Below are 16,092 nucleotides of genomic sequence, written 5' to 3' on the forward strand. Positions count from 1 at the left end.
CCATGCCTCCTCTAGAGTACCATAGCCCAAAGGAGTAGAGTGACCTCTATTAATCAAATATACTATAGTATTGATAGCCTCTGCCCACATATGTAAGGGCAACCCAACATGCAACCTCATGCTCCTTGTGCGCTCCATTATAGTCCTATTCATGTGTTCAGCCACTCCATTTTCCTATGGAGTCCTTGGAACAATTTTTTGTCTGCGAATACCATTAGTGGAGCAATAATCTTCAAATTCATGACTACAATACTCACCACCATTATCAAATCTGAGACATTTTAATCTCTTACGAGTCTCATTTTCAACCAAGCATTTCCATTTCTTAAAAAATTTGAAATACATCAGATTTATGTCTAAGGAAATAAACCCATACTTTTCTAGTTGCATCATCAATAAATGTAACATAATGATGAGAGCCACCAAGGAAAGATACCTGAGCTGGTCCCCATACATCTGTATGCACAAGCTCTAATTTCTCCTTTTTGTTTTCCTTTCCAGTCTTTAAAAAACTTGCTCTCTTTTGTTTTCCATACACACAACTTTCACAAAAATCCATATTAACACATTTTAGACCTGGTAAATTTTTTTTTGAATGAAGTTCTTTCATACCTTTCTCACTCATGTGCCCAAGTTTTTTGTGCCATAGTGCTATATTAGAATCTATAGTAGCTATTTGTTCTCCCTGGTCAACTGCAACAATTGTTCCTAAACATTCTTTTTTCTCTAAAAAAATCAAAGTAGAAGGAACAATATGACCTGTACAAAGATATAAGGTGCCTACTTTCACACCTTTTGCTACTACAAAGGAAACTTTTGAAACCTTCCAATTTTTATCATTAAAAGTAACTACACAACCCTTATCACTAAGTTGCCCTAGTGAATTTAAATTCCTACTTAGCCTTGGAACATGTCTTACCTCATGTAGTAGCCAATGATTCCCATTCTACAACTTAATCTTAATTTTTTCCTTTCCAATGATCTGACAAGGTTCATTATCCCATAAATAAACAAACCCAAAATCCCCTTGGACATAATCAATGAAATAACCTCTATGAGGTGTAGCATGAAATAAAGCACCAAAATCTAAAACCCATAAATCATCAACACTTTCTAAAGATAGAAGCAAAGCATCCTCTTTGGATTTGTTACTTACCACATTTGCCTCCTTGTCTACATCTGATTTATCTCCTTTATTTTTCTTTCAATTCTAGCAATCTTTCTTTTTGTGCCCTGATTTCCCACAATACCAGCAATTGTTTGGTCCTCTCGATTGAGACCTCTTACCCTTTGACTTTCATCTTGATTTTTCATGATTTCAAGAGTTATTTCCTCTCTCAGTCATTCTGCCCCTGCTTTGTGCATTCAAAGCACTTCCTGATGTAGATCTTCCTAAGGATTTCCTACGAGTTTCCTCACTCAAAACAACATCGATCACATCTTCACATTTTAGGGTACTAGATCCAGGAACAGAATTACTCACTGCCATTACCAAGCCATTCCAACTTTGAGGCAAAGAACACAAAATCAAGAGAGCCCTAATTTTTTCATCAAAATTGATACCCTCAAAATATAATTGACTAGTAATAGTATTAAACTCATTTAAATGATCTACAATAGACCCACCTTTTGCCATTTTCATATTAAATAAATGCTTCATGAGAAATACCTTGTTTGAAGCAGAGGGCTTTTCATATAGTGTCGCTAGGGTTTTCATCAACTCTTCTGTCATCTTTGCTTTTGTAATATTAAATGCCACTAATGGTTCTAGGCATAACCAAATGATTCCAAGTGCCTTTCTATCCAAAAGATCCCATTCAACATCTGACATAGATCCTTGATTCTTGGCTTTGCCTTCCAATGGATTCCATAAATCCTTCTGATATAGATAGTATTCCATTTGCATCTTCCATAACTGGAAGTTTTTCCCATTAAACCTATCAAACCTCTGCTTTCCCTCATCTACCATCACTCCCACTCAACCATGAGACTCCCACTTAACCGTGAGACTTTTCTACAAAAGATAATTGAAAGACAACTAGGCTCTGATACAACTTGTTAGGATAAACCACGGACAGAAATTAAAACTATATGAAAATATAAACAATAATAGAATTAATAATATATCACATAGAAATGAACACAAGGCACCAAGATTTAACATGGTTCACCCAATCCTTGGGCTACGTCCAATAAACAACAAGTCTGATCTTATTACAATCCATTGATTACAACCTGATTATAGTCTGTAATCCCTTACAGCTCAATACAACTACAAGAAGTAGTTTCTCATCACAACATAATGAAAAATACCCAACCCTAAACCCTTTTATACAAGTATTAAACTATTTTAGGGTTATAATATGTTAGCCATAAATTAGCCATAACTTTAGTGGTGAATCTACGAATAGTACCAAAAAAAAAAAAAATCAGGGTGATGCCCTAAACCCCACTAATTATGAAGTATGTACAGTACTCTCCTAATCAGTCACCATAATCTAACAATCTCCCACTTGGGGACTGATTAAGCTCCACACTAAACAATAGTGATTCCTTCTCCATTTGATGTACTACATCCTTCTTTCTTTTTCCATGTTTTATTCATCTCATTCTTGATGTGTTCAATGTCTACCTTGCCTTTGTCTTTATCAAATTCACAACTTGGTGCTTTGGACCTAGTTGGACAATGTTTACTGATTTGACCAATCTTCAAACAACTAAAACATGTAGTCTAACTCAACAACCTCTTGTAATTACCACTAAATTGAGTCCTAATGTAGTTTTTAGGTACATATCCATATTCCTGACAATAGTAACAACTATATCTTGTATTGTAATCCCAGTTATAATAATTTGCATAGCTTCTTACCTTTTTTGGCTTGCTTAATGACCATGTAGACTTGGATTTTCATTTAAAGGCTCTATGTCCATACTTTTGATAGTTGATGCAATATCCTTCAAATTTTGGTGAATGCATGATTCTTGTTTTGCATTCATGTGCTTAATGACCTTATTTATTGCACTTATGATAGTGAACCATGTTCTTAGGCTTAGCATTCTGATTTGTATTCTTGATCCTACAAAAATTGGTGGTATGCCCTTTCTTTCTACTATTATGACAAGCCAGTTTGGAGTTCTTACCTTTGTTGTTCCTTTCCTTAGCAGCTTTAGATGATTCTCCTTCTTTAGTGCTTATGCAGCCCAATCCTAATATATCTCTATTGGATCTAGGGGATTTTAGTAATTTCTCAAAGTACTTGATGGATTCATTTGGCTTGTTGAAACTTTCAATAGATTCCTTTTCTCTTTTCAGATCATTTTATAGTTGTTCATTCTGCAACTTCAATGTAGTTATCTCAATGTCTTTGAAATTCAACTCATGATAGGCATTCATCATTTGGCTCAAGGTATCCAATTATATGTTTGAGATCCTAGATAGCTCTATTGACCTTTTTGCCAATTTGTTTGCCAAAATTCGTTTGTCTTCTTCAATCATGGCCTTGTCTTATATAGCTCTCTTCTTTTGTTCAATCACTTCACATAGCATCATGGCTCATGTGTCTTGCTCCAACTTGAGATTTTGAATTTCTTTAGCTTGTGCTCTATTCTTCTCCATTAGATCTATAATTGTTGCATCAAATTCACTAGAGTTACCATCTGAAAATAGCTTTGTGGTGTTAATCTCTTTGTATTGTGTGTCATTTTTTGCTATGGAAATCTCTTTCCTTCTTTTCATAGAACTATTTAAAGCATCTCTAGCCTCATTTAGTTGATGTAGTATGAGATGTATTTCAATCTCTAGCTTCTCAATGGTCTTTCCCAATTTGTAGACTTCAATTTCAAGATCTTTCCTCTAAGTTGTAAAGCTCCTTCTTCTGAGAACTCAGCTTTGATACCAATTGTTGGAATTACAAATGGGAAACATTTACTTCTGAGGGGGATGCAGAGGGGGGTGAATCAAAAGTTCAAACTTCAGCTATTAAAACTTTCACCATTCATTAGATGCATGGAATATATGAACTGAAAATAATATGTAAAGCACATACATCTAAATCATGTGAGTATATAACCAAACACACACACTTAACACCAGATATGATTACCCAAAAACCCTCCAAATGAGAAGGTAAAACTGGGGTAGGGATGACACCCAAAAATATTCACTACTATAGTTGTAAAGTGTAGCCAATTAAGGTTACAATGGTTTGACCATGAAACATGATCTTCCCAGTGAAAGGTCTACCCTGTTAAAAGCTTATAAAGACTATTAAGTTTAACCTCGTTAGAGGATTTCAACACCCTATTAGAAGTATGTCTCATTAAAGGACTTTGGAACATTCACTTGGAATGTCACCCTACTAAAAGATTTACTATAGCCTGCTAGGACTACTTCACCTAGGAGATTTAACTAAAATCACATGTTAGGAAGTTTCAGTATAGATCTTGTGATTGGCTCTAGCTACCTAATTAAATATCAAATCTATACAGTGTCCTTCTTGATCCTCTTTGATTTGATATCAAAATTGTTGTATCCTTCTATTCTTTGTTCTCCTCCAACTGATTTGGCATTTCACTCTCACTACTAAGTCACCTTGAATGCTCTATGAAAAAAATTGATCATTCACCCCTTGTTACCTCTAGTAACATGATCTCTTTCACTCTCTTGATCCATCATAATTGTTGGCGCTTTGTCTTCCCTATAAAGACTTTGGTGGCTTAGGGTTAGGTATGAATCTACATCTGAGATTCAACCTTTTTTCTACTTATGTCTTTCTATTTTTTGATTGGCTCCATGCAACTATATAGGGATTCTGCAAATAGTTTCATACTTATCTTTAAAGAATTGAAATCTAGTCTTAGGCCAGCTTGAAAATAGTTTACATAATTGTTTGTGCAATCACAAACAAATATGTCCAATCTATGTGACTTGGCACTTGAAGTTACTAATGAGAAACACATATTAAAATTATGTTTTTGACTCAGCATCTGAACTGCTTGGCATCTATTGTTCACTCAGCACTTGAATCACTCAACATGGTCTATCTACTTGGAACTTGAGTGTCTCAGCACATGAGTGACTTGTCACTCCTTGCAACTTAGCACAGTCTTGTATTTACATATTATACTTGGCATGCATTACTAGTTTGACATAAACTAAGTAAATTTCTTAAGTGTGTTGACACTCAATTGTCAAAACCTATATGAGATCAATATCTATCTCTTAAAATATTTTAGTTCCCAAATAGGTGGCTACATATCTTCTGATTGCTCATACATATTTTTAGAATGAGATATGGAACTAATGGTTCAATCAGAGCAAAGCACTTACCCCTCAACCATATTGAGCCCTACACTCCTAATCTCATTCATATGAATTTCCCTACCCTAGAGATAGATGAAAACGACATGGTAAATGAGCCTACCACTACCCTAGACACTATACTTGATTTCCTCTTAGATGAGTGGGCCAATTCATACCAATTTGATCCTATATCAGAAACCCTAGAGAGAGGCCTTGGTACTTATTATATATAAAAAAAGGATGCTCTTTTCCCTAACCTTATGAAGGACAAAGAGGATATAAGTGGGTTATGGAGTATGTACTTTGATGGATTAGGGGTTGGTGTGGTGTTGGTTTCTCCTACACTAGAAAGGTACTACTTCTCATTTAGTCTCTAATTTAGTTGTACTAATAACATAGAAGAGTATGATACATTGATTCAAGGTCTTCTACTTTCTCAAAAAAGAGGAATTCAAGCCTTAAGTGTATGTGGGGATAGTGAGTTGATTGTCCATCAAGCAAGAAACTAGAATGTCACCAAGAATGGTCTTCTCAAGTCTTATAAACATAGAGTATGGTATTATTGAAGGTTTCAATGCATTTAATATTCAAAGAATCCTTGGGAAAGAAAATAAACATGCTGATAGACTTGCAGTAGTGGGTGTGTCTCATGATGTGCCAAGGAGCCTTGAAGATGAAAAGAAGTAACAGATTAGATTGGTGGTTAGGCCTACTATTCTTGATAATAATATCAATTAGAAAGTGTTTGAATTTGATGCACCAATTTTGAATTTTTTGCAAAATGAAGCAGAGTTCTCAAATAGAAATCAATCACAGTCACATGACTAGTATGGGGATTAGATTATCAACCTTAGTTCCAAAAATCTACCTAAGGGCTTGATTACCTTAGAATGTGCTTTTACTCCTGATGACTAAGTAAGAGATAGAGGAATAAACATTGATTCAAGTAAGGATGATCATATTCTAGTCATTGTAGTTGATGGAAGAACTATAAACATGGGAAAGGTATGTATTGAAGTAGAACAAGAAAATTCCATTCATCTATGTCAAGAATTTAGTGATGTGTTTGAATGGACATATGATGATCTAAAGGTTTTTGACCCGAGTCTATTTCAGCACACCATATATTTAAAAGAAGATGTTAAACTAGCACAACAAAAGAAAAGGCTAGTGAATCCTAGAATTGAACCATTGATGAGAAAGGAGGTATCCAAGATAATAGAGGCCAACATCATTTTCCCTATTAAGTATTTCTCTTAGGTAGCAAACCTTGTCCCTATTAGGAAGAAGTGTGGAGAAATCAAATTATGTGTAGACTTTAGGGATCTTAACCAAGCATCCCTTAAGGATCATCATCCCCTTCCTTCCATGTAGAAAATCCTATCTAGGGTTAGTGATTTAGAAAGGTTCTCAATCCTAGATGGTTTTTCAAGCTACAATTAAGTGTTGGTCAAAGAGGCTAATAGATACAAGACTGCATTTACCATGAAATGGGGTACCTATGCTTACAGTAAGATGACATTTGGGCTAACAAATGTAGGTGACACTTTCCAAAAGGAAATAGAGATGGCCTTCAAGAACATGATATAAAAAATTGTATTGCTCTATCTTGATGACACTACAATAAACTCAAAGAATGTGATAGATCATTTTGGCCATCCAAGAAAGGTGTTTATCATATGTAAAAAGTATAGAGCATCCTTGAACCCAAGTAAGTGTGTCTTTTCCACTGACCAAGAAATTTTTTTAGGACACATTGTATCCAAGGATGGTTTGACTATTAATTAAGAGAGAACCAAAGAAATACTTTTTCTCTCTCTTCCTAATCACAAGAAAGGGCTGCAAAGTTTTTTGTGTAAGATTAATTTTGTGAGGAGATTCATTCCTAATTTGGCTACTATAGTAAAAACTATTACAAGTATTCTTAAGAAGAACATGGTCTTTGTATGGACCAAGGAAGTGAAAGTGAGTTTTGAAGAGATAAAAGTGTCCATAGCCTTAGCTTCTACTCTCATCAATTCAAATTTTGAGAAAGACTTCATCCTTTATACCTTAGGAGGAGAGTCAACCATTTCTATTATTTTAACTCAATTGATTGATAAGAATGAAAAAAAACCTATTGCCTTGTATGAAGATAAATATAGTTATATGGAAAAGCAAGCCCTCATAGTCATAAGAGCTTTGAAGAAATTCAAACATCTTCTTTCTCACAATAAGATCCATTTGCTAGTACCTCATGCAAGTGTGAAGGACTTCTTTCTAAGTAAGGATAATAATGAGAAAATAGCAGGTTGGATCACCTAAGTGATGGAGTATGATGTGGACATCTAAATCAATAAGTTGGTAAGAGGGAAAGGACTGTGCAAACTAATGGTCTCATCTCAAGAATTTGATGAAGTTGCTTTGGTATTGATAAAACAACAAGAAGTAGGAAATGAGTATCCAAGGAATTGGATAAATGACATAATGACCTTATCAGGTAATGGATATTCTTAGGGGTTAGATAGGGGAAAAATAAGATAGTTTAGATTACATTCCATTCCTTATAGCATGGTTGATGGTATCCTGTTCAGGAAGGACTTTAACAGAGGTTTTTTAAGGTGCATTAGTACAAACTAAGCTAATGGAATGATTAAGGAGCTTCATGATGGTCCTGATGGTAGCCAATTTTTAGCAAGAACAATTTCCATGAAGATAATGAGGGCAAGATATTACTAGCCATCCTTGTTCAATGATTTACATAGGTATTTCAAAAAAATTGAAAAATGTGCTTTCTTTTTAGGTAAGCAAAGGCTTGCAGCTCTCCCACTTCATCGTATCCAAGTTGATCAAACTTTTTCTAAATGGGGATTATATTTCATAGGCCCCATCAATCCTCCTTCTAGCTTTGTTCATAAATAGATCCTATCTGCTATAGATTACTATACCAAGTGGATAGAAGAAATTGCATTAAAGGATGCTACTTAGAATTCAATTTTTGAATTCTTAGATGGAGCCATCACAAGGTTTGGTACTCCTTGCACAATTATTTTAGACAATGCAAAATCATTTGTAGGAGCCTAGATTTGTGCATAGGCAGTTGATCATAGTATAAACTTGAGCACTTCTTCTAATTACTATCCCCAAGGTAATGGCTTGGTTGAGTCATCTAACAAAAATCAAAATCATAAAAATGACTATAGAAGATAACCAAAGCTGTCTACATTAGAAGTTAAGAACAACCCTTTGGGCTAATAGAATATGATGCAGGAGCATCCAGAGGTATAAGGGAAATCCCGTGTCACCCAAAAAAATATACTTAGACTTAGTTTCTGTTTCATATGTTTTCATTTTTGGATACCCATTTGGGTCAAATAAAGGTTCCAACTCTCACAGTTCCACTATCAGTGTTCATGTAAATCCTAAAAAAATAGGAGTATGTAATTGAGCCATCATTTTGGTGAACTAGGAGGTGTAAATTGGCTAGATAAATGTAATTGTAATTTAGAGCATTCTAGAAAAAGAATCAGGTCAAAAGGCCCCACGGTTTGAGAGTTATTTAGTTTTTCGGGTTGTGGAGACCTCCTAAGAATGCTTCAAAGTTAGGTTAGGGGCATTAAATGACCTCAAAAAGGGCCAAAAAATGAGGGACAAATAAAGCTTTTCCATAGGGCTATAGAGCTCTTCGAGAGCTTCCAAAAATGTAAACAGTTCGTCAATCGAAGCTACAGTTCAAAAGTTATGCCTCCCAAAAGTTTGGTTACCATTTATGGATTCTTCTAGATTTTTGTCGACTTCTAACACAACTTTTGGAACCTTCTATTTGGTCGGTGGATGCCTACTAGCACTTTCTAGAATGTACTCCTAGTCCTTAACCCTCTGGGTTCTATTTAAGGAGATTTTTGGATTATAAAAGGCAGTTCGGAGTGGAGTTTGAGAGGAGGTACTGAAAGGAGAAATTATCTCCACATTTATGCTATTGTAAGCCCTTAGGGCATGTTTGAAGTTTATTTTCTCTGTACTAAATGTACTAGATTATTTTTCAGTTAATACAATTTCCCTTTTCTGTTGTGTCCATTCTGTTCTTGGGTTGTGTACCCATCAAGTGGTATCAGAGCTGGTTTTCTTGAGTGTGTAGACAGAGTGCCGACTGTGAGGCAGTTTGCACCAGGACTGTGTGGTTGTGGGTTTGAGTTAGAAGATGCCTCCACAAAGAGAGCATGGTGGAAGGGCCAGAGCTATTAATATTGAGGAGGTTAGAGCCCTCCAAAGGTAGGTACAGGCATTGCAAGAGGAGCTCCGTAGAGGAGCAAATGTTGCCGCAGGTGACGACAATGAGGATGACAATGAAGAAGAAGAAATGGGACCAGAAGGGGAATTTGAAAAGGAACTTCTGAATCATGTAGAGCAAAGGCTTTTTAGGGCCATTACTAATTTTGGGAAAAGACCTACAATTGAAGTGGGTGTATTTTTAGGAAATCTGAAACGAGATGAGTTGATCGATTGGATCAATGAACTGGAAGAATACTTTGAGTATGAGGATATCAGGGACCCAGATAGGGTTAAGTTTGCAAAAGCCAAACTGAACGGCCATGCCAAAATCTAGTGGCAAGAGGTTCAATTGGAAAGAAATAGAAGAGGAAAGGAGAAGATCACAAGATGGGATCGCATGGTGGACAAATTGAAGAAGCAGTTCATTCTTGTGGACTACGAGCTTGATTTGTTTAAGAAAATGCATGGGTTAAAGGAAGTAGGAAGATTAGTCCAAGAATATACAGAGGAATTTTATCGACTATTGATTAGAGTAGGGCATGTAGAAGAAAATAAGGAGAAGGTTGCTCGTTATATCAATGGGTTACGACCTAGCATCCAAGAGGAATTAAGTCTGGTAAGAATGACCAGCGTTGAAGAGGCATACCAGTTTGCCCTATGAGTTGAAGAGAAGCTGAATAAAAGGTTTGAAGGAAGACAAAGAGGGTGTGATCAAGGAGGAAGGTGAAGTGGTAGATCATCTGGAGGCTGCAATGAAACTCAAAAGAAAAATGAAGATGTGGGTACTAGCAAGAACCAAAGGAATGAGGGTTTCAACCGCTCCCATGATCAAGACTTTGGAAATCAGAGAGGAAGAGGTAGAGGATGTGGACAAGGAAGAGGCAGCTTCCGTGGTACCTATTTCCATTGCAATTAAGAAGGTCATCATGCCTTTGAATGCCCTCAACGACAAGGAAGGATAGATAGGAGAGCTAAGGTCCAAGCTAGGGTTGCTCATGTGGATGAAGATGCACAATCATCACATTTAGAGGATGCAAAAAGAGGAGAGACCTCGGTAAATGAAAGAGTCCTACTAAGTGGTGAGATTGAACTAGGACAATAGAGAAGTTTGTTCCATACCAGATGCAAGTGTGAGGATAAATGTTGTGATGTGAACATTGATTGTGGTAGCACTGATAACTTGGTATCAGAAGAGATGGTCACTAAGTTGAAGCTCAAGAGGGAGAAACATCCCCAACCCTATCAGATTGCTTGGGTAAAAGATGATCATAAGGTCCTGGTAAGTGAACAATGTTTAGTGAAATTCAAAATTGGGAGTTACCATGATGAAGTTCTCTGTGATGTTATTTCGATGGATGTTTGCCATCTATTGTTGGGTAGACCATGGCAGTTTGATAGACATGTAGTACATGATGGGCATGCAAACACATACTCTCTGACAAAGGATGGAGTTCACCACAAATTGAAGCCCATGAAAAAGGAAGGTGAAAAGGTATGTAGCAGTGCTAGGATTTGTCTTATTGATGGAGAGAAGTTTTTAGATGGCATGAAACATCAGCATATGTGCTATGCTTTGATTCTTAGGAAAGATAAAGAAGGTAGTAGTGAAATACCACTTGAAGCTTTAGATTTACTAGGGGAATTTGGAGATATTATCTCTGATAATGTTCCAGATGGATTGCCACTAGTAAGGAAAACTAGTCATCAGATAGATCTAATTCCAGGAGCTAGTTTGCCTAACAAGGCTGCTCACAGGATGACTCCTGCTGAAACAAAGGAGCTAAATAGACAGGTTCAGGAGCTGTTGAGGAAGGGCTTGATTTGAGAGATCTTGAGTCCATGTGTAGTACCTATAGTACTTGCACCAAAGAAGGATGGAGAGTGGAGGATGTGTACAGATTCTCAAGCTATAAATAGGATAACCATAAAGTACCAGTTTCCTTTGCCAAGGATGGATGATCTTATGGACTGCTTGAGTGGAGCTTAGTACTTCACAAAGATAGATCTGAAGAGTGGTTATCACCAGATATGGATTCGAGAAGGAGGTGAGTGGAAAACAACCTTCAAGACAAAGGAGGGTCTTTATGAGTGGTTAGTCATGCCCTTCGGATTAACGAACGCCCCAAGCACCTTCATGCGGCTTATGAATGAGGTACTTAAGAAGTTCTTGGGAAAATTTGTTATTGTTTATTTAGATAATATTTTAATTTTCAGCAAGACTTTGGAAGAACATTTATTGCATGTTTGTAGTGTCCTTGAAAGGCTAAGGGAAGAGAAACTATTAATTAATTTGAAGAAGTGTATCTTTGCAAAAAGGGAGTTAGTCTATTTGGGGTTTGTTATGTCACCTGAAGGTCTCAAAATGGATCCAGAGAAGGTAAAATCCATCTTGGAATGGCCTACTCCAAGGTTTGCTACTGAGGTAAGATCATTTCATGGTCTTGTTAGTTTTTACAGGAAGTTTATTAAGAATTTCAGTGGCATATGTGCACCCCTAACTGATACAATAAGAGAGGATAGAAAAGAGTTCAAATGGACTGTAGCAGCTGCAAGAAGTTTTGAATTGCTAAAGAAGAAGGTAACAAAACAACCTGTGTTGGCACTTCCAAATTTTAGAAAGGTTTTTTAGGTGGATTGTGATGCCAGTGGCAGCACTATTGGGGCTGTATTAAGCCAAGAAGGTAAGCTTATTGCATATTTTAGTGAAAAATTTAATGATGCAAACAAGAAGTATTCTATTTATGATCAAGAGTTCTATGCAATAGTTCAAGCCTTAAAGAAATGGAGGCATTATTTATTGCCAAAAGAATTTGTTTTGTATACTTATCATCAGGCATTACAATACCTAAATAGCCAAGGTAAATTGAATCAGAGGCATATGAAATGGGTAGAGTTCTTGTAGAGCTATACATTTGTGTTGAAGCATAGAAGTGGAAAATCTAACAGGGTTGCAGATGCACTAAGTAGGAGATAGTTGTTGCTTACAGTAATGCAGGTTGAAGTAGTTGGGTTTGATGAACTCAATAAATTGTACCCCGAGGATCCTAATTTTGTTGAAGCATGGAAAGATTGTAAAGAACCTATTGTTGTAGATAGAACCAAGTGGTTAGACTATTTGATTCAGGATGGCATGTTGTTCAAGGGTAGTCAATTGTGCATTCCAAGGAGTTCCATGAGGGAAAATCCAATTAAGGAGAAACACAGTGGAGGGATGGCAGGACATTTTGGTCGAGATAAGACCATTGCCATTCTTAGAGAACATTATTTTTGGCCTCAAATTTCACAAGATGTGAAGAAGTTTGTATAGAGTTGTCAGGTTTGTCAAGTTGCCAAGGGTTTTAGTCACAATACTGGCCTATATCAGCCATTACCTGCTCCATCAAGGCCATGGGAGAACATAAGTATGGATTTCATTCTTGGATTGCCAAGGACACAAAGGGGTAATGACTCAGTATTCGTGGTAGTTGATAGGTTCTCCAAAATGGCACATTTCATTCCATGCCACAAAACTCATGATGATGTCCATATTGCAGACTTGTTTTTCAAAGAGGTGGTAAGACTACATGGTCTTCCAAGGAGTATAGTTTCTGATAGAGGTACTAAATTTGTGGGGTATTTCTGGAGGACATTGTAGAAAAAGTTGAGAATAGACTTGAAATTTAGTTCCATGCATCACCCACAAACTGACGGCCAAACATAAGTGGTAAACAGAAGTCTGGGCAATTTGCTGAGATGTTTAGTTGGGGATAAGCCCAAGGGGTGGGATTTGATTCTACCACAAGTAGAGTTTGCTTACAATAACTCTATAAATAGGAGTACTAGAAAATCACCATTCCAAATTGTATATGGGAATAGCCCAAGGACTCCACCAGAATTGAGGAAGATAGAGCAAGGGGAAAGGACAAGTGCTAAAGTGAAAGAATTTGCTGAACATATCAAGCGTCTACATGAGGAGGTTCAAGCACAAATTACCAAGATGAATCAAGAGTATAAAGCTAGGGCTGATCAAAGGAGAAGACATAAGGAATTCCAAGTAGGGGATCTAGTCATGGTGCACTTACGAAAAGAAAGATTTCCAGCCGGTACTTACAACAAGCTGAAAATGAAGAAATTTGGCCCCTACAAAATTTTGAAGAAACATGACCCAGGAAATGCATATGAAGTGGAGCTACCAGATGGTATTCACATTTCTCCCATTTTCAACATTGCAGATTTAACAGAGTATCATGATGATGGTGCAGATGAGGAGCTGGTGTTAGAGCCATGTCCAATTCCTACTTCTAAGAAGGAGGAGATAGAAGACATTCTAGATCATCATGTGGGTAGGAGTACCAGAAATAGGTAGTATGAAGAGTATTTGGTCAAATGGAAAGGACGGTTGATCGAGGACTCAACTTGGATTTCAGCAGCTGAGGTTTCCCATTTGGGATTTCCTCTATCATTCATAAAGTGACAGGGTCACTTTTCAATCTACCCTGGGTGTTTGATGTAGCAGCATCCAGAGGTATAAGGGCAATCCTATGTCACCCAAAAAAATATACTTAGACTTAGTTTCTGTTTCATGTGTTTTCATTTTTGGATACCCATTTGGGTCAAATAAAGGTTCCAACTCTCATAGTTCCACTGTCAGTGTTCGTGTAAATCCTAAAAAAATAGGAGTATGTAATTGAGCCATCATTTTGGTGAACTAGGAGGTGTAAATTGGCTAGATAAATGTAATTGTAATTTAGAGCATTCCAGAAGAAGAGTCAGGTCAAAAGGCCCCACGGTTTGAGAGTTATTCAATTTTTTGGGTTGTGGAGACCTCCTAAGAATGCTTCAAAGTCAGGTAAGGGGCATTAGATGACCTCAAAAAATGGGGGATGAGCAAAGCTTATCCATAGGTCTATAGAGCACTTCAAGAGCTTTTCAAAAATGTAAACGGTTCGTCAATCGGAGCTACGGTTCAAAAGTTATGCCTCTCAAAAGTTCGGTTACCATTTTTGGATTCTTCTAGATTTGTGTCGACTTCTAACGCAGCTTCTGGAACCTTCTATTGGTCAGTGGATGCCTACTAGCACTTTCTAGCATGTACTCCTAGTCCTTAACCCTCTGGTGTCTATTTAAGGAGATTTTTGGCATTGTAAAAGGCAGTTCGTAGTGGAGTTTGAGAGGAGGTACTGAAAGGAGAAATTATCTCCACATTTATGCTATTGTAAGCCCTTAGGGCATGTTTGAAGTTTATTTTCTCTATACTAAATGTACTAGCTTATTTTTAAGTTAATACAATTTTCCTTTTCTATTGTGTCCATTCTGTTCTTAGGTTGTGTACCCATCAAGTGGTATCAGAGCTGGTTTTCCTAAGTGGGTAGACAGAGCACCGACAATGAGGCAGTTTGCACCAGGACTGTGTGGTTGTGGGTTCGAGTTAGAATATGCCTCCATGAAGAGAGCATGGTGGAAGGGCCAGAGCTATTAATCTTGAGGAGGTTAGAGCCCTCCAAAGGCAGGTACATGCATTGCAAGAGGAGCTTCGTAGAAGAGCAAATGTTGCCACAGGTGACGACGGTGAGGATGACAATGAAGAAGAAGAAATGGGACCAAAAGGGGAATTTGATAGGGAAGTTTTGAATCATGTAGAGGAAAGGCTTTTTAGGGCCATTACTAAGTTTGGGAAAAGACCTACAATTGAAGTGGGTGTATTTTCAGGAAATCTAAAACGAGATGAGTTGATCGATTGGATCAATGAACTGGAAGAATACTTTGAGTATGAGGATATCAGGGACCCAGATAGAGTTAAGTTTTCAAAAGACAAACTAAAATGCCATGCCAAAATCTAGTGGCAAGAGGTTCAATTGGAAGAGGTTCAGAATAACACCTAAATCTGGTGGCAACACCTAAAGGCCATGCCAAAATCTGGTGGCAAGAGGTTCAGAATAACACCTAAATGGGATATTGGAAAATTACCTTTGAAATGTCCCTTTTCTAATTTTATATAATATTTCAAGCCTCTAATTAGATCTTTAAGATCAAACAACCAATCTTTCAAAGATCCACCTATTTCTCAATAAACCCCAAATCAGGTATGCCGAAAATAGTGCCAAAAAATTCACAGCTTCACATATTATTAGTAAATATGAAAGTGGACATTTTTATAGAAATTTCAGCAGAATAACAGCCTAAAAAATGACATTTTTAGATCTTTATAACATTTACACAACAGCTCCCAAATGGAGGATAAAAATAATGCTCATCGGGCTCCCGAAAACAACATAGAATAGCCCGGAAACACCACAAAAACACTAATAATCTATCATAGAAGTATAATCATGAACAAATACATATATTTAGCTCTATTTTAACATCTTAAATTATGAAATACAGTAGCAACCCAAACTGATATGAAATACTCAACCGGAAACACCAAACTCTTACAAAAACATACCCGAAAAACCACAAATCTGCACTGTTCAGCACAGAGGCAAACTCTGCATGAGCATGCACATGGAATGGCTTCAAAATCCCATCCTTAGCCTTTCTAGAAACCTAAAAAATCCTAT

The sequence above is a fragment of the Cupressus sempervirens genome, chromosome 2 (genome assembly GCF_028749045.1).
Source record: "Cupressus sempervirens isolate cs-2001-9-10 chromosome 2, ASM2874904v1, whole genome shotgun sequence".
NCBI lineage: Eukaryota > Viridiplantae > Streptophyta > Pinopsida > Cupressales > Cupressaceae > Cupressus > Cupressus sempervirens.